This window comes from Lagenorhynchus albirostris, chromosome 3 (assembly GCF_949774975.1).
Source record: "Lagenorhynchus albirostris chromosome 3, mLagAlb1.1, whole genome shotgun sequence".
NCBI classification, from domain to species: Eukaryota; Metazoa; Chordata; class Mammalia; order Artiodactyla; family Delphinidae; genus Lagenorhynchus; species Lagenorhynchus albirostris.
Window position 1 is genome coordinate 167,064,936 of NC_083097.1, and position 18,741 is coordinate 167,083,676.

An 18,741-nucleotide genomic window follows, 5' to 3' on the forward strand; every position below is an offset into this window, starting at 1 on the left:
ACCGTATATACTACTAAGGAAGTCTCCGAACACAGAACACGCTGAGAGATTTGTGGGCAATATGGCACATGTCCCTCTGCTGGAGCCAGGGCCCGCCTCAGTCATTTGGAAATGGTGGCGTCCATCTGGGCTTGAATATCTCAGGCAAAGCTGAGCAGAAACCCCAAACTTCAAGAGGTGGCAAGAAACGCTGTCAGACTCAGGCCACCATCTCCCCGTTCCATCCTCCTACCGGACCCGCCAGCCACCCTATCACGGCCCATCCCCAAGGCCGGTGGCCCTCCACTCAAGGTGTCAATATCTCCCATTCTAAACTTCACCCCAGAAATCAATTAGGGCCCTGGACAAGTTGATTATAAATCAGCTATATTCATCATTGTTATGTCTTTAATAAATCAAAGCTGCACATGTCGCCAGCAAAATGGAGCTGTCCTCCGGGGGTCGTCGATTCCCCGGGGGAGCACAGGCCCGCGTTCACATTCTCTCATCCTCCACCCAATCCGGAGAGGCTGCCGGCCGGCCAGGGAGTTCCATTACGGAATTGCTTAAGCAGCGTTTTAAATAACAAAAAGGGATATCATGTAATATTTTTGCCACCTGGAGATCAATACGCCGTCCTTCAGATGGCATGACGGATCGTCTTGGCGAGCTTCTCCGAGTTAATCCAATTTCCCTGGGTCTGGAAGGGACTGGGCGGGCTGGACAAGGCCTCCCGCCTGCCAGACAGAGCCCAGCCTGGAATGTGCGGTCTCCCACCCCGCCTGTAAGCACTGCGGGAACGTATAGAGAGCAGTGGGGGAGGCGGGCAAGGAGCCAGTTCTGCAAGGCAGTGGTTCCAACCAGAGATGATTCTGCCCAGCCAGGGGACACTGGGCAGTGTCTGGGGACGTTGGTGGAGGTCACACTGGGGGCTGCGCCTGGCATTGAGTGGGTGGGGGCCAGGGAGGGTGCTCCACACCCCATAGTGTGCAGGATGGCCCTCTACAGAGGATGGCCCTCTACAGAGAATGACCAGGGCCCACCTTCTTCCCCATCTTCACTTCTGAGCTCTGTGTCCTTGTTATTCCAAAGCTCAGAGGGACCAGGCCTGCTGTGGCAGCACAGAGAGACCCGGGTTCAAGTTCTGGGTCTGTGGCTGACCGTGTAATAGTCCAGGGAAAAGTCGCTCCGTTTAGTTTCTGCCACCATCACATGGGCCTCTGGGTCCCTCACCTGCCTCCCCGCAGGGCTGTACAGATCCTGGAGCCAGTGATTCGATCCAGCCAGCATATATCGAGCACTTACTGTATACCAAGCACCGTTGTAGGTATTGGGGATCCAGCCACCAAGATGGAGAAAACGACTGCCCCCAGGTGATTTAAATTCTAGTTGGGGAAGAGGAAGAATTAGTTGGTGAGTTAATAAATAAAGAAGGCAGTTTCAGAGGTTGGTTTCTCCAGAGAAATAGAACCAATAGGATGTATATACATCTAGAAAGAGATTTACTCTAAGGATTTGGCTCACGTGATTCTGGAAACTAGAAGTCATATGATTGGCTGTCCATACGCTGGAGACCCAGTCCAAGGGCAGGAGAAGATGGATGTCCGGCTCATGCAGTCAGGCAGAGGAGCGGATTCTCCCTTCTTCCACCTTTTTGTTCTATTCAGGCCCTCCACGGATTGGATGAGGTCCACCCACACACACTGGGGAGGACCATCTGCTGTATGCAGTCTACCGATTCAAATGCTTCTCTCTTCCGAAAACATCCTCACGGACACACCCAGAAATAACGTTTAACCAAAGATCTGGGCCCCGCCCCCCCCAAGTCAAACTGAGACTAAAATTAACCGTAGGGGGCTTCAGTGAGGAGGTGACATTGGAGTAGGCGCCCTCTGGTGGCTGCTGCAGGAAGGACAGGCTGTGGGGGGTGAGGGTGGGAGCCCAGGAACCAGGGAGGAGGCAACTACCTTGGGCCAGGCAGCTGATGATGGGGTGAGCCAGGTGGAGGCAGAGGAGGAGAGAGGTTCTGCATGGGTTTTTTGTTTTTTTGTTTTCTTCTGTACGCAGGCCTCTCACTGTTGTGGCCTCTCCCGTTGCGGAGCACAGGCTCCGGATGCGCAGGCTCAGCGGCCATGGCTCATGGGCCAGCCGCTCCGCGGCATGTGGAATCTTCCCGGACCGGGGCACGAACCCGTATCCCCTGCATCGGCAGGCGGACTCTCAACCACTGCGCCACCAGGGAAGCCCCTGCATGGGTTTTGAAGGCAGAGGGGACAGGATTTACTGAAAGACTAGATGTTAGACCAAAAAAAAAAGAAGACCTTAAGGATATAATGTGAGACCACATATGGAAGCCAGGAGGCCTGTGGCAGTGCCCCTCTCAGGTCCTCAGCCTTCCAGTTTCTAAAATCAGGCTGATATAACCTGTCTCACAAATTTGTTTTATTCTTTCCCATTATGGTTTATCTCAGGATATTGAATATAGTTCCCTGTGCTATATAGTAGGACCTTGTTGTTTATCCTTTCAATATATAATAGTTTGCATCTGCTAATCCTAAACTCCTAATCCTTCCCTCCCCCACCTCCCCTCCTCCTTGGCAAACACAAGTCTGTTCTCTATGTCTGTGAGTCTGTTTCTGTTTTGTAGGTAAGTTGATTTGTGTCATATTTTAGATTCCACATATAAGCGATATGATATGGTATTTGTCTTTCTCTTTCTGACTTACTTCGCTTAGTATGATAATCTCTAGGTCCATCTATTTTGCTGCAAATGGCATTATTTCATTCTTTTTTATGGCTGAGTAGTATTCCATTGTATATGCATACATCTTCTTATTCATTCATCTGTTGATGGACATTTAGATTGCTTCCATGTCTTCGCTATTGTAAACAGTGCTGCTGCGAACATAGGGGTACATCTTTTCGAATTAGAGTTTTATCTGGGTATATGCCCAGGAGTGGGATTGCTGGATCATATGGCAACTCTATTTTTAGCTTTTCTAGGAACCTCCATACTGTTCTCCATAGTGGCTGCACCAGTTTACATTCCCACCAACAGTGTAGCTGGGTTCCCTTTTCTCCACACCTTCTCCAGCATTTATTTGTAGACTTTTTAACGATGGCCATTCTGACCGGTGTGAGGTGGTACCTCATTGTAGTTTTGATTTGCATCTCTCTAGTAATTAGTGATGTTGAGCATCTCTTCATGTGCCTCTTGGCCATCTGTATGTCGTCTTTGGAGAAATGTCTATTTAGGTCTTCTGCCCATTTTTTGATTGGGCTGTTTTTTTTTTTTGTTGTTGTTATTGAGTTGTATGTGCTATTTGTATATTTTGGAAATTAATCCCTTGTCAGTCACATCATTTGCAAATATTTTCTCCCAGTCTGTAAGTTGTCTTTTCATTTTGTTTACAGTTTCCTTTGCTGCATCTCACACATTTAGAATCAACAACCATGAAGGGCCCAGCTCCATGAGCCCATGTCCTTGTAAATCTCAATGCTGAGGTCTCCCTGACTTCTGTGGGATTTTTTCTTTTTCTTTTTCTCGTTTCCTTTTTTTGGCCGCACCGCACGTGGGATCTCAGTTCCCCAGGATCGAACCCGTGCCCCCTGCAGTGGAAGCACCAAGTCCTAACCACTGGACCGTCTGGGAAGTCCCTCCCTCACTTCTAGAGGATCACATACACAGTTTCAAGTTTCACAGTTTCACCCCACTGCAAACCAGGGCAGGGATGCATGTGTAGTTGGAGGATAGAAGTGTGTGCATGTGCGTGTGTGAGAGAGAAAGAGAGAGACCTCTACTGGTGAAAGGTGACATTGCAACCTTGCTCTCTTAGACACCATGCCAAGATAAAGCTAAGAGGAGAAAAAGGTGAAATCTAGAAGTTCCTTACATAAGGAATAGACCAATTTGATTTTCTGGGCTCTGGGCATCTATGGGGAGGGTTGGAGTTGGGAGAATCCTAAGTAACAGGCAGTCAGGAAGAGAAGTGAAAGGCAGAAGCCTGGTGTATTTGTTTCCTGGGACTGTTGTAGCAAAGTATCACAAAAAAGCAGAAATTTATTCTCTCGCAGTTCTGGAGGCTAGAAGTCCAGAATCTAGGTGTCGGCAGGGCCATGCTCCTTCTGAATCTTCTAGAGGAGGATCCTTTCTTGCTGCTTCCAGCCTCTGGTGGCCCCAGGCATTCCTTGGCTTGGGCTGGCAAATCTCCCCATCTCTCTCTGTCTTCACATGGCCACCTTCCCCCTGGGTCTGTGTCCTCACATGGTGCTGTCCACTCTGTGTGTGGATCTGGGTCTAAATTTCCCTCTTCTTATAAGGACACTAGTCATATTTGGATTTGACCACTCTAATGACCTCATCTTTTTTTGGTTTTTTTTTGGGGGGGATTTTGACTTTAAGGTGTTTTTGCTATATAGATATTTTTAGAATTCATACAGTGAAACATCAGTATTTTTTTATGGTTTCCAGATTTTATCTCATTTAGTAAGGCTTTCATCAATCCCAAATAAAGTGAACAATTTTCCATTCTTATTTTTTGTTTGTTTGTTTCCTGTCTCTTCTTTTTTACATTTTTTTATCAGAATATAGTTGCTTTACAATATTGTGTTAGTTTATACTGTACAGAAAAGTGAATCAGCTATATGTATACATATATCTGGATTTCTTTCTCATTTAGCCACCACAAAGCATTGAGTAGAGTTTCCTGTGCTATACAGTAGGTTCTCATTAGTTATCTATTTTATATATAGTATCAACAGTGTATATATGTCAATCCCAATCTCCCACTTCATCCCACCCACCCACCCCTTTTCCACTTGGTTTTCATCCATTTGTTCTCTACATCTGTCTCTATTTCTGCTTTGTAAATAAGATCGTTTATACCAATTTTTTCAGATTCCACATATATGTGTTAATATATATTTGGTTTTCTCTTTCTGACTTACTTCACTCTGTATGACAGTCTCTAGGTCCATCCATGTCTCTACAAATGACCCAATTTTGTTCCTTTTTATGACTGAGTAATATTCCATTGTATATGTGTACCATATCTTCTTTATCCATTCCTCTGTTGATGGACATTTAGGTTGCTTCCATGTCCTGGCTATTGTAAATACTGCTGCAATGAACATTGGGGTACATTTCTTTCTTTTTTTCATACATTTATTTATTTTATTTATTTATTTTTGGCTGTGTTGGGTCTTCGTTCCTGTGCACGGGTTTCTCTAGCTGCGGTGAGTGGGGGCTACTCTTCGTTGTGGTGTGGTGGCTTCTCATTGTGGTGGCTTCTCTTGTTGTGGAACACAGGCTCTAGGTGCATGGGCTTCAGTAGTTGTGGCTCGTGGGCTCAGTAGTTGTGGCTCACGGGCTCTAGAGCACAGGCTCAGTAGCTGTGGTGCATGGGCTTCATTGCTCTGCGGCATGTGGGATCTTCCCAGACCAGGGCTCGAACCCGTGTGCCCTGAGTTGGCAGACAGGTTCTTAACCACTGCGCCACCAGGGAAGTCCACATGTCTCATTTTGAATTATGGTTTTCTCTGGGTTTATGCCCAGTAGTGGGATTGCTGGGTCATCTGATGACTTCATCTTAATGCAATTATATTCGCAAAGACCCTATTTCCAAATAGGTCACATTCCCAGGTACCAGGTGTTAGGATCCCAGGGTATCTTCTGTGGGACACACAATTCTACACATAACACTTGGCTTTGGGACTTACCACCTCCATGGGCAACATACTTTTTTTTTTTTTTTTGAGGTATGCAGGCCTCACTGCTGTGGCCTCTCCCGTTGCGGAGCATAGGCTCCGGACGCGCAGGCTCAGCGGCCATGGCTCACGGGCCCAGCCGCTCCGCGGCATGTGGGATCTTCCTGGAGCGGGGCATGAACCCGTGTCCCCTGCATCGGCAGGCGGACTCTCAACCACTGTGCCACCAGGGAAGCCCCTGGGCAACATACTTTGACCTCTTTGAGCCTCAGTTTCCTCATCTGTAAAAAGAGATTGATAACGTCCATGAGGCTTCAGTGACACCACATGGGAAAAGCAAATAGGATGAAACCCGACAGTGTATATTCTGAGCACGTGGAGCTTCTGCTGGTGTAGACACTCCCTTTTATCTCTGCTTGCATTCACTAGGCTCTTTTGTGACTTGGAGAGGGTGGAGGAGGGTGGAGTTTGATGAGCACAGGGGCAGCAAGTGGAAAGATGGAGAGATATAGGGTCCAGCAGCACATAGCTGGCCCGCCCAAATTTGGGTAATTTGTAGCAAGTTGAATAAAGGTACTATTTTTGGAAGTGTGGTGAGGTTAAAGGATATTCCTAAGGGAAGATGCAGCACCTAGGCTAGCGACAGTGGGGAGCCCCTACCACCCCCAGATCTGAGGGAGGAAGGGGAGGACCCTTCAGAGAGCTGTATGGGAAGGGCCACCTACCCAGACTTGAGCCTTTGGGAAAGGGACACAGCAACACTGCAGAGAGAAAGCCAGGGAAATATATACCCAGCCCTCTGTTATCCTACCTAACAGAACCCCCAGTTTGCTTGGCCATAAGCTTCATGCCTCCAGGGAGGCCGACCCAAACTTCAGTCCCAGGAGAGAAGCGTGATTTGTCTAAGCACGATCCTGCGTTTTTAATTCGTTCACTGGATCTTTACTGAGTACCTGTTATGTGCCAGGCACTGTTCTGAGCACTTAAGATACAATACAGAGCCAGTCAAATATCTCTGTCCTCATGAGCTGACTGTCCAGTGGGGGGGGGGGGGAGAAAGAGACGTAAAACAGTGAGCATGATAAATTAATATTGGGCATAGCTGTTAAGTATGACAAAAACAAGTAGAGCAGGGTAGCTTCAAATGCAGCCTAGTTCCTGAATCTGCTCTCTCTCCCTCTTTCTCCCTCTCTCTCTCCCTTACCGCCCCCCACCCCAACCCTAACTGTCACTGTCAACAGCCTCCATTCAACCCCAATGGAACCAGATTTAGGACGGATGTGGCAGAGGAAGGAGAGAATAAACCTGTATTCTGGCTGACCTGTTGCAGTGTTGGATCAAACCCTCCCTGAAGTCCACTCTACTTCCGCATTAAATCCAAGCATGGCCCCACTTTACCCTGTAGGCTACTGAGGCAGGAGGAAATTCAGGAGACCCGCAAACTCTGTGGGAAGAAAGATGGTGAGCTGGTGGAACAGACTTCTCTCTGGTACTGCCTCTGATTTGCTGTGTGACATTAGGCAAGTGTCTTGTGATCTCTGATACCTGTTTCCTCAACAATAAAATGAGATGAGACTATCTCTTTGGGAGGGTTGTTGAGAGATGGATAAGAAAGCATATGTGGGGAGGCTGGTAAAGGATTTAGCACACAGTAGGTGCTCAATAAATGGATGTGTCGTGGTTACTAGGGCTGTTTGCTGGATTCCAGTTCTCCTCCTGCCAGGGACATGATACAGTTGCACTTCCCTGCTGTTACAGATTGGATTCTGTCCCCTCAAATTCATGTGTTGAAGTCCTAACCCCCAGTACCACAGCAGGTGATTTTATTTGGAAATAAGGTCACTGCGGGTGTAATTAATTAAGATGAGGTCATCCCGGAGTAGGGTGGGTCCTTAATTTCCTATAAATTATGTCCTTATAAAAAGGGTACATTCAGATGCAGAGACACACGCACACAGGGAAAATGCCACGTGAAGATGGGGGCTATGCAGCCAAAAGCCAAAAAACCACCAAAAGCCAGGAGGGAGGCCTGGAACAGATCTTTCCCTAGAGCCTTCAGAGGAGCCTGGCCCTGCCAGCACCTTGATCTCGAACTTCTGGCCTCCAGAACTGTGAGATAATACATTTCTGTTGTTTGTGTCACTTTGTTGGTGGTACTTCATGATGGCAGCCCCCTAGCAACCTAATACACATGACTTTTGAAGTGAGCCGTGGCTCCAGGGGTTGCTATGGCCAAGAAAACATGAACAGAATCGATGTGCCTCACTTCCAGGTGGAATCCTTTTAAAAGCAAGTGTGCAATTCCCTGTCCTCTCCCCGCCTTGGAGACCACCTTGTTCCACCCATCTGCCGTGATGCCTGCATACAGTGGACTCACAGGCTTCCTGCTAACCTGTGTTGGGAATACAGTGTGAGTGATAAATAAGCCTTAGCTGTCTTTTTTTTTTAACATTAAAAAATTATTTATTTATTTGGCTGTGCCAGGTCTTAGTCGAGGCATGCGGGTTCTTTTTATTTGCATCATGCAGGCTCTTACTTGCAGCATGCGGGCTCCTACTTGCGGCATGCGGGCTCCTACTTGCAGCATGCAGGATCTAGTTCCCTGACCAGGGATCAGGCCTGGGCCCCCTGCATTGGGAGCATGGAGTCTTAGCCACTGGACCACCAGGGAAGCCCCAAGCCTTAGTTGTCTTAAGGCCAGTACGATTTTGGGATTTGCTCCAGTTGCTATGGTTGTATAGATTCCTTGAAAACTTAGTGGCTCAAAAATAACGATTTGTTACTGCTCATGGTTTTGTGGGTCAGGAATTTGGGAACAGCTTAGCCAGGCAATTCTGGTTCGGAAACTCTCACAAGGTTGCAGTCTAGCTGTCGGCTGGGGCTGCATCATCTGAAAGCTCGACTGGGGCTGGAGGAGCCACTACCAAGCTGGTCCCCTCTTGGGGCTGTTGGTGGGAGGCCTCAGTTCCCCTCCACAGCACTGCTTGAGCCTCCTCACAACATGGTAGCTGGCTTCTCCCATAGTGAGTGGTCCCAGAGAGAGCAAAGTGGCAGTTGGAGAGTCTTTTATGACTTGGCCCTCAAAACTTCCACTGACCACATGGGTCAGCCCTGACTCAGGGTGTGAGAAACTCCACAAGGGCACAAGTACCAGGAGGTGAGGCTCAGAGGGCCATCTTGGAGGCTGGCTCCATAAGGTTGCTGTAACCGCACAACAAGCCCATCCTGCCTGATATAAGACACCATAGCACTGCCTGGCTGGGAGACCCTAGGAGAATTGCTTCTCCTTTCTGAACCTGAGTTTTCCACAGGTTCAGAAAGAGGGAGTTTCTTTTGTCAGCAATGTGGAAAGGGGGACTTCCTAGGAGGTAAACCGAGTCCATTGACTCTCTTACAAACCTGGAGATGCATTCATGGGTGAAGAGGTCTCCTTCTACCCACCTTCTTGTTGCCTGAATTGAAGATTTGCACCCAGAAATCTTGGCCAGGAGATCCAAAGGTGCTGTAGCATGGGAGCTAAGGTTGTAGAGTCTGGAATGAGATTCACAGGTACCAAATTTTGGTTCTGCCACCTACCAGCTGTGTGACCTTTGGCAAGATGCTAGATCTCTCTGGGCCTCAATTTTCTTACCTGTAAAATGGAGCTAACACTAACACGTACTTCATACAGGAGGTGAGGATTAAAACCTCACCTCAGGGACTTCCCTGGTGGTCCAGTGGTTAAGACTTCGCCTTCCAATGCAGGGGTGCGAGTTTGATCTCTGGTCGGGGAGCTAAGATCCCACATGCCTCATGGCCAAAAAATGAAAACATAAAACAGAAGCAATATTGTAACAAATTCAATAAAGACTTTAAAAATGGTCCACATCAAAAAATCCTTAAAAAAACCAAACAAACAAACTCACCTCATCACAGACTGAAGGACCTAGCATGGTCCTTACCCATAGGAAGCATGTACTAACGTGGCTGTTATTACCATGACTAAAATAGCCACTGAGAGGACTAATCCCTGTTGAGCACCTCCTATGGGGGCCCCAGACTCACTGAACCTCAGAGCTGAAAGAGATTCTAAGGATCCTTGAATTCAACCTCTCTTATCCCAGGTGGGGAACTGAGGCCTCGAGAAGGGCAGAGAATTCTTTGCTTGGGTAACAGCCGACTTCCTGACCTTCATTTCCAGGGACTGCACTGCTGTGCTGCCTCTGGGCATGACATTTGGGCTGTGGAATGGGTGGGGGGTTGGTTAGGAGGGGTGAAACTGGCCAGCCAGGTGTGAGCAAAAACCTGGGGCTGGAAGAGCTTGAGGAATTTGGGGAAGAGATTGGGACTAGATGTCAGAAGACAGAGTACACTTCGATTCTTGATGACAAGTTCAAATGCTGGATCAAACCATTCCTGAAGCCCACCCTACTTCTGAATAAAATGCAAACCAAGCCCAACTTTGCCTCTTGAGCCACAGAGGCTGGAGGATATTCAGGGAACCCACAGACTTGGTGGGAAGAAATAGGGAGAGCTGGGAGACTGGGCTTCTCCCCTGGTGCTGCCAAGACTTGTTATTTATCAAGTTGGACCATCTGGACTGAAATTTTGGCAGCTGGGAGCCATCAAAGGTGGTGGAGCAGAGAAGCGACTCCCTTAAAACTCCCAGTGGTTGCACTCTTCTTTCCCCGGCTGGCTTGGAGAAGGCCTTGGGCTGCAGCCGGCCGGCTGGGATCCCCCAATCCTCCTGTGTCCCCCTGCTCAGACCTGCTGCTGGGCTATCATCACTGCAGGAGAGCCTGGGAACCAGAGACGAGAATGACCCATGATTGTCGCAGAGGCCTCTGCTCTAATTTCCCCCGAATAGATTTTGAGCGGCTAATGCGGCCCCCACTGGGCAGAAGATGGAGCGCCCGGCAGGGCCTCCAAGAGTAGAGAGGTTTGAGACCTATCCACTACCAGGGCCTTAACCCTCACCTGCTCACTCGCTGCCCTGGGTCCCAGGAAACTTCCAGTCTTGGGGGCTCTGAAGGGTGAGGGTGCGTCAGGAGCCCTGCTCTATGGATCCGGCCAGACTGCTGTGGGTCGGCCAGGCCCTGCAGTGGGACATTAGGGTTGGGTTTAGGGTTTAGTGTCAGGACTGCAAGGAGTCCAGCCTCTTCCAAGGATGCATATGGAAATTGAGGCTCAGAGTGGGGTAGAATCTAGCATCCCAGCCTGGACTGGGGCTCAGCCTGGTTTAGACTAATCTTTTTTTTTTTTTTTTTTTTGGCTGCGTTGGGACTTTGGTTGCTGCACGGGGGCTTTCTCTAGTTGTGGCGAGCGGGGGCTACTCTTCTTTGCGGTGCACAGGCTTCTCATTGAAGTGGCTTCTCTTGTTGAGGAGCACGGGCTCTAGGCGCGTGGCTTTCAGTAGTTGCAGCACGCAGGCTCAGTAGTTGTGGCACACGGGCTTAGTTGCTCCGCGGCCTGTGGGATCTTCCCAGGCCAGGGCTCAAACCCGCGTCCCCTGCGTTGGCAGGCAGATTCTTAACCACTGCGCCACCAGGGAAGTCCTAGACTAATCTTAAAGGGGGCACCAAGCCAGTGTTTGTTGAATGAATAAAGGAATCCCCAGGGACATCTACAAGGCCAGCAGGGGTGGAATCCAGACACGGTGACAATCACCGTAGTTCTCCTTGCATATTTAGTGGATGTGGTCATGACCTTTCTCCCCCTAGGTGTCCAGAAACTCAGTGGGGGCACCACGGATATGTGGTTTCTCTCCCAGACCCCCCACCCCAGTCCTGGCAGGTGGGAGATGGTGGAGACAGCTGTGGGTGTTGGGAGGGAACACTGGGTAGCTCTGGCTGGAGCTTTCGATGTGTGGAGCAGAAGCCAGGACAAGGGTGGGACAGCTTGGGGGTGCAGCCAGGAGATGCTTGGAAGTTGGGGGGGTACCATCCTTGGGCTCAGGGTAGGGGTTTGGTCAAGAAGGTGGTGCCAGGGTCTGGCCGGGGCCATGTAGGAGGTGAGGATCATTTGGTCTTCCCAGAGCGCCTCAAAGGTCTTCTTTTCAGATTCTTTCCATATGGGGTTGTGGGTGTGACAGTAACAAATGCTCAGGAGGGATGGAATATTCCTCCAACATGTCAGGCCTGGTCCTGCCTCAGGGCCTTTGCATATGCTGTGCCCTCTGCCCAGATATCCACATGGCTGGCTCCATCTCAACTTTCAACTCTCTTGGCTCAAATATCACCTCCTCCCAGAGGCCCTCCCTGATTTCCCTGGGTTAAATAGCACCCCTGGGTTTCTCGACCCCACCATTCTATTTATTTTGTCTCTGACCTTATCAGAGTCTGAAATTTTCTTGTTTGTTTATCTGCCAATGCATTTCTTATCTGTGTCTCTCACTGAACTGTGCGAGGGCTGGGAGTGGGACTGTCTTGGTCATCCTGTCACCGTGCCTAGAATACTACCTGGTACGTAGTGGGTGCTCGGTTCGTACCTGTCAGTGGATGGGCAAGTCCCACCTCTGGTGTGCCTTGAATTATTAATTCAAAATAAATCATGTCATGACCTTGTGAAGAGCGTAATTACATGCACCGGATTGTGTGTGGCGTGCAGCAGAAGCATCTACTCATGATTAACATTCTCTGTTAAAATAAACCAGTGCTTTGGGTATTTCTTTAGTCTTTGCTTTCTTCTGGGGCCTTGGCAGCTAGAAGTGGCCTGGGTCTCATTTGCCTCTGAGATGCCTTGAGTGTTGGGCCTCAAAGAAGAACCTCATGGGATTGGATGATGGGCAGGGGAGTTACCCGAAGGGCCCGACCACGTGCCAGAAGCACTGTTGGGTGCCAGGCACGTAATGGCGAAAATGACAGACCCACTTGTTCCTGTAACAGACAGGTTGAGGGCTCTGACTGGGTGCTGGGGACACAGCAGGACTTAGACGGACCCAGCCCCACCTTTAAAGGGCTCACTGTGACCAGGCAGTGACAGCAAAGCACGCTCCCAGCTGTTAAGGGGGAGGCACGGGCATTGTGGGAACCCAGAAGGGCTTCCAGGTGGAGGTAGCTTCCAGGCTGTAGTTGGATGGAGGCTGCAGGGAAGCGTGTTCTAGGCAAGGGGAACAGCAGCTCTGCATGGATGCCAGACATTCAGACTCTAGTCCAGCCCCCTCCCTGCAGGACCAGCTGCCACCCTGGGCTTCTCCCTGGATGTCCCCCAGTGCCTCCCTGCTCAGGGGCCAATTTGGTCTCAGCGTCTTCCCTGCAAACCTGCCCCTCCTCTTGGGTCCTTATCTCTGAGGTAGCCCCACCATGCCCCCATCCCCAAGTTGGAGACCCAGATGTCAGCCTCCTGCCCTGCCTCACTTTCACTCCCACCACAGCCTGTGAGTCCCTAGGTTCTGCCTGCTCTCCCTCCAAAGCCTCTCTTCCATCTGTCCTCTCCTTTCTGCCCCGTGGCTGTGCCTTGACTGTAGCCCCCCACTCCCACCTACTCCTTGGTCCTCCAGCACCCCTCATGCACCCTCCAATTGCCTGAAGGAGCCATAGTTTCCCCACCCCACAGGCCTTTGCTGCACCTTATTTTAGCTCCTCCCATCTCATCCTTCAGGTTTTTTGCTCAGAGTCACCTCCTCCAGGAAGTCTTCCAGGATGCCCCCCCCCGCCGCTGGGTCAGGTCCCCTCACCCTGAGCACCTCCCAAATAACTCCCATCACCCTGTTTTTCAGCCTGCCCAAATCCTTCCACAAGGGTAAACTTAAAAAAAAAATCTATTTTGGGCTCCTCTGTGTCCCCAGCGCCCAGCACAGGCTCAGACACACAGTAGGTGCTCAGTAAATATTTATTGAAGGAAGAAGTACCCGAGTGACAGCACGGAGTCAGACTCCCCACCTCAAGCCTCTCCCTGGCCCCTTGCAGCCACTCGGTTCCATTGAACCAGCATTTCTGTGTCCCTACTGCGCACAAGGCTCCAAGGGGAAACTAGAGGGACGACCCGTGCGTGATGGCAGAACACAAGACCTGGGAGTACCTTAAAGAGAGAAAACCTCTGTGACTTGGAGGGTGGGTGGGTGGATTTGAGGACCCCACCTAGAGACATCCTTTCCTTAGAGCGCTTCTGTCTGGTTCGAACCCAGGACCAGGGCCCAAGAACAACAGGATTATATTGTGCCGTTTTTCTTAAACAAAGTACGAAACAAAATTCTGATGTGAATTGCCTCCCTCTAATTCCCAGGGCAGCAGTACACTTTTTTTTTCCTGTTATTAAATCGTTTGCAATGACCGAGGTGCCTCCCACCAATGGTACCATGATTAATTCTGCCCCCGATTTGGGGCCTCTGCATCCCACCGCCGACTGCCCCCATTGTGAGTGGATCCTGGGTGGGGGCGGGGTAGGGGGTTCCCTGCCCAGGGACACGGGCACATGTGTCATCAAAGAAAATAAAAACCTGAGGCTGGGACAAAAGCGGCTGCAGGATCTTTAGGGGTGAGTTTTTCCTTGAAGTAAATGAGCCTTTGGCCTCTGCCTTCTTGTGCTCCAAGCCCAGAGCTTATCATCGATTTATTCATTTCATCCTCACACAGGTCTGTGATGTTGGCATTACCATTATCCCCATTTGACAGATGGGGAGACAAGGCCCAGTGAGGGAAAGTGACTTGCCCAAGGTCACACAGCATGAGCCTGGCAGAGCTGGGATTCGAACACAGGCAGGGTGGCTGGCTCTTTTTTTTAATTTTTTTTTTTTTTTGGTACTGGCTGGCTCTTAAACACCAGGCTGGGTGCTGGGCCCTGGCAGTTCCCTTCCCTCTCACAACCCTCCTGGGCTTTCCCTTGGGCTCCCAGGGCAAAGTCAAGGCTCCGAATGCTGGAGCTTTCTGAGCCGACCTCTGTACCTTCCATTCTGTTCACCAGCCGCCCTTGGCCTTCTCCATTCCCTCCCGCTAGGCTCGTCAGACTCCCGACTTTTGCCCATGCTGCAGCCCCGCATCTTCCAGGAAACCCACTCCAATCTCTCCTGTCTCCTCTTTGATTCTCACAGATACCAGGCACCAACCTGCCTCAGGGCTTTTGCACTTGCCATTTCCGCTTCCTGAAACACCCTCCCCTACTTCTCTATATGGTGCTTTGCTCGTAGGTCCCCTCCTCAGAGAAGCCTTCCCTAGCCCCCCACTATGCTCCCTTCCATCAATGTTTTGCTGATTTTCCCCCATGTTTACTATCCACCATCATGCCCACGTGTCCAGGGGCCATGCTTAGTCTTGGCCACTGCTGAGTATTCGGTGTTCAATGCTGAGCCAAACTTTCCAACCCTCAGCATCAAGGCCTGTGATTTTTTTTTTTTAAATAAGGAAATTTTTTTTTCCAATTTATTTTGTCTGTGCCAGGTCTTAGTTGTGGCACGCGGACTTCTTAGTTGCAGCACGTGGACTTCTTAGTTGCAGCATGCGGACTCTTAGTTGCGGCATGCATTTGGGATCCAGTTCCCCAACCAGGGATCGAACCCGGGCCCCCTGCATTGGGAGTGGAGAGTCCTACCCACTGGACCACCGGGGAAGTCCCTCAAGGCCTGTGATTGATTCCCAGTTGACAGATGGGGAAACTGAGATCCCCCCCAATGCCAGGACTTTGCCCAGATCCTCTATTCTGACCCCTCTGGGCCATGACCCCCAGGGGGCGGGTGTGGTAGTCAGAATCCTGGTTCCCCTGGAACCTGTGACTATGATACCTTCTGTGGCAAAAGGGACTCTGCAGATGGGATTAAGTTAAGGACCCTGAGATGGGGGATGATTCTGGATTATCCGAGTGACCCAGCGTCATCCCAAGGGTCTTTATAAAAGGGAGGCAGAGCGTTAGAGCCAGAGAAGGAGACCTGACAACAGAAGCAGAGGCTGGAGTGAAGCTTTTTGAAGATGGAGGGTGGGGCCACGAACCAAAAAATGCGAGCGCCTCTAGAAGCTGGAAAAGACGGGAAAGCACCATATAGAGAAGTAGGGGAGGGTGTTTCAGGAAGCGGAAATGGCAAGTGCAAAAGCCCTGAGGCAGGTTGGTGCCTGGTATCTGTGAGAATCAAAGAGGAGACAGGAGAGATTGGAGTGGGTTTCCTGGAAGATGTGGCGCTGCAGCATGGGCAAAAAAAGGCTTCCTGGAGCCTCCGGAAGGATCAGCTCTGCCCATGCCTTGATTTTCACCCAGTGAGACCCACGCGGGACATCTGACTTCCAGAACTGTCAGGCAATAAATTTGTGCGGCTTTGCTAAGTGCTTCACTAAGTTTGTGGTCATCGGTTACACCAGCCCAGGAGACGCATACATCAGGCAGCTCCCAACAGCCTCTCCATGGATACAAGCCCTTTTGCTTGGTAACATCCCTGAAGGCTCGCTTCTTTTATTTTGACACGTCTCAGTGTAAAAGTCGTGTGTGTGTGTGTGTGTGTGTGTGTGTGTGTGTGTGTGTGTGTGTGTGTGTGTGTTTGTGGAAGGGCAGTGGGTGCTGGTCACCTGATCTGCTCTGATCCCAGCCCTCTGGGATGGCGGAGAGCCTCAGAGACAGAAACAACCTCAGCCAGGCTTGGCTACGTGTCCTGTGATGTGGCTAATGTGGGCTTTGAGTCCAGCCACCTACAGCCTTCAGAAGACCTGGCGGGACAGACACCTCCTGCTCCAAGAAACGGTCTCTGATTACTCAGGTTACTCTGGGCGCATCCAACAGCACTCGTCACCCTGGGACCAGAGCTGCCTGGTCATGTGACCATCTGTGAGCCCCGGGAGGGCTGAGCGCACCTGCTGTGTCCCCAGCGCCCCACGCACAAACCATCACATAGTAGGAGCTCAGTCAATATTTTGGTCTGAATTAAACAACATACCTAAGATGGATTATTATTACAGAAAAGGCCCAGAATGGAGAGGGGAGGCTCCCGAGGCCATCTGGGGATTTGCCTTGGGATGATGTTGGAATGGTGGCTAGGGTCCTCCCTCTGGATACCCTGACTAGCCTCTGAGGCTCTCCTCTCCTCTCAGCTTCTGGAGAGGACCCCTGTACTAGGAGCTCGCCTCCCGACGGCTTCCACCCTCTGAGCAACTCCCAGATCCTACATTCCACCACGGAGGGAACCTAAAGGTCTGATTACTGACAAGGCACAGAGACAGCAAGTGGATTCCTCAAGGTCACACAGCACGGCAAAGAGAGAGGGGCCCCTGGCTACCAGGTGGTCTCTGCTTCCCACTTCCCACTTCAACTTTGGGATCGTACCAACCCCTTCCCCAGCCTCCCTTCTTTCTGTGGGCCTGAGGAGGGAGTGCTGAAGGTAGTCCCCCTGGCACGGGTTAATGGACGTCTGGCAGCCAGACCATTACAAAGACAGTCCCGATGAATTTGTATTTGTGAATATCTCAATGCCGCTGCCCTGGCCAAGCGAGCCCGCCTAGGGCCCCGCCCGTCTTTGTCAACATCTCAAAGCGCCAGGCGAGAATCCCCTTCAATGCAAACCTCCGCTGAACACTTGGCAAATCTCTTTTATTTTTCCCTCTCTTTATTCTCACCCTCCCTTTTCCCTCCTCTCAGCTCAGGGAAGAAGCGATGAAGGGCAGAGGAGGCCGAGGAAAGATGAACAAAGCCACCGCGTTCCAGGCCGGCCGGGCAGAATGGGAGATTTTCAGGCGGATTGTGGAATTCAGCGGGTTGAATGGAGGCCGCTTCGAGCGAGGATTCTAGCAGCTCAGATCACAAAGGCGGCCGAGCGGGGCCTCCTCGGCAAAGCTGCCAACACCTGCTCCCTTTTCAGCGCCACAATAGGGAAGTTAAGCTTCGGCCACGGCCTCCTGCATCCCGAAGGGACCTAGCCCGTGGGGCTCAGCTGCCCTGGGAGCTGCAGGGACGTGAGGAGGACAGCAGGGGGGTCTCTCGGCGGCTCCCTGGCCCCCACCCACTTGGTGCCAGGAGCACCCGCAGTTGTGACAACCAGAGATGTATCTGTGATAACGCCCGGTTGATCTTGGGCGGCCTCGGCCTACAGCAGCTTGAAGCAGGGTTTTGGTTTCTGGCCGGTGACAGGTCACAGCGGTGAGAGCACCGAATCCTAGCCACTAGACCAGTGGTCGGTGACGAGGCCCTGGCGCTATGGCTTTGCAGAAGAAGAATTCCCACAAAGGCGGAAAGTAGTGAAACAAGTAAAGTATTTATTAAAGGAAAAGAAGAGTACAGTACGTGTGGCTAGACACACGGGCGGGCTCAGAGAGAGAGTCGCACCTTCTTGGTAGTTTGAATCCCTTTTATGAGGCGTTTCTTCCGGGTTTCCTTTGGCCAATCATTTTGATTTGCCTTGTTCAAAGTCCGTATTTGGTATATCTCAGGATTTTCCCACGTGTGAGCGCGCATCTCTTAGCCAAGATGGATTCTACCGAAGAGGCCTATGGGTAGTGAGCATTAGTTACCATCACTTAGCATCACTCCCCTTTTGACCTCCCAGGAGCCTTTCTGTGCATGTGTAGTCGGGATGTCTCCTGACTTCAAGAATGAGGAATATGTGGTCTCTTATCTTCTATCTGGGCAGGGCCCAGCCTCCTCTCTCAATTGTCCTGTTATTCCCGTCTGAGTATCAGTCCACAAGGAACGAACTCAAACCATTTGCCATGGGGGCCCATCTGTCTCCTGCCTCACAGTGTCCCCTGGGTGCAGGATTGCCCCCAGATGAAAACCACTGCTTTCCATTATTTTTTTTTCACATCTTTATTGGAGTATAAGTGCTTTACAATGGTGTGTTAGTTTCTGCTGTACAACAAAGTGGATCAGCTCTATGTATACGTATATCCCCACATCCCCTTCCTCTTGAGCCTCCCTCCCACTCTCCCTATCCCATCCCTCTAGGTCGTCACAAAGCACCGAGCTGATCTCCCTGTGCTGTGCGGCAACTTCCCACTAGCCATCCATTTTGCATTTGGTAGCGTGTATATGTCAGTGCGCCCCCCTGCGCCCTCTAGTCTGTTCTCTTCGTCGGCGTCTTTATTCCTGCCTTGCCACTAGGTTCATCAGTACTATTATTATTATTTTAATTTTTTTTTTTTTTTTTTTTGGCTGTGCGGCTCGCAGGAT

At 50.5% G+C, this 18,741-nt stretch overlaps 1 protein-coding gene across 3 annotated transcripts in view; it reads left to right on the forward strand.

Moving 5' to 3' along the window:
* Positions 1-18,362, forward strand: part of TINCR (TINCR ubiquitin domain containing) — a 52,586-nt gene extending 34,224 nt beyond the window's left edge. For all 3 annotated transcript variants that reach the window (XM_060145504.1, XM_060145506.1, XM_060145505.1), the window contains one exon: positions 17,215-18,362. The gene's annotated coding sequence lies outside the window, so the exon portion shown is untranslated. The remainder of the gene's footprint in view (positions 1-17,214) is intronic.
* Positions 18,363-18,741: the final 379 nt, after the last annotated feature.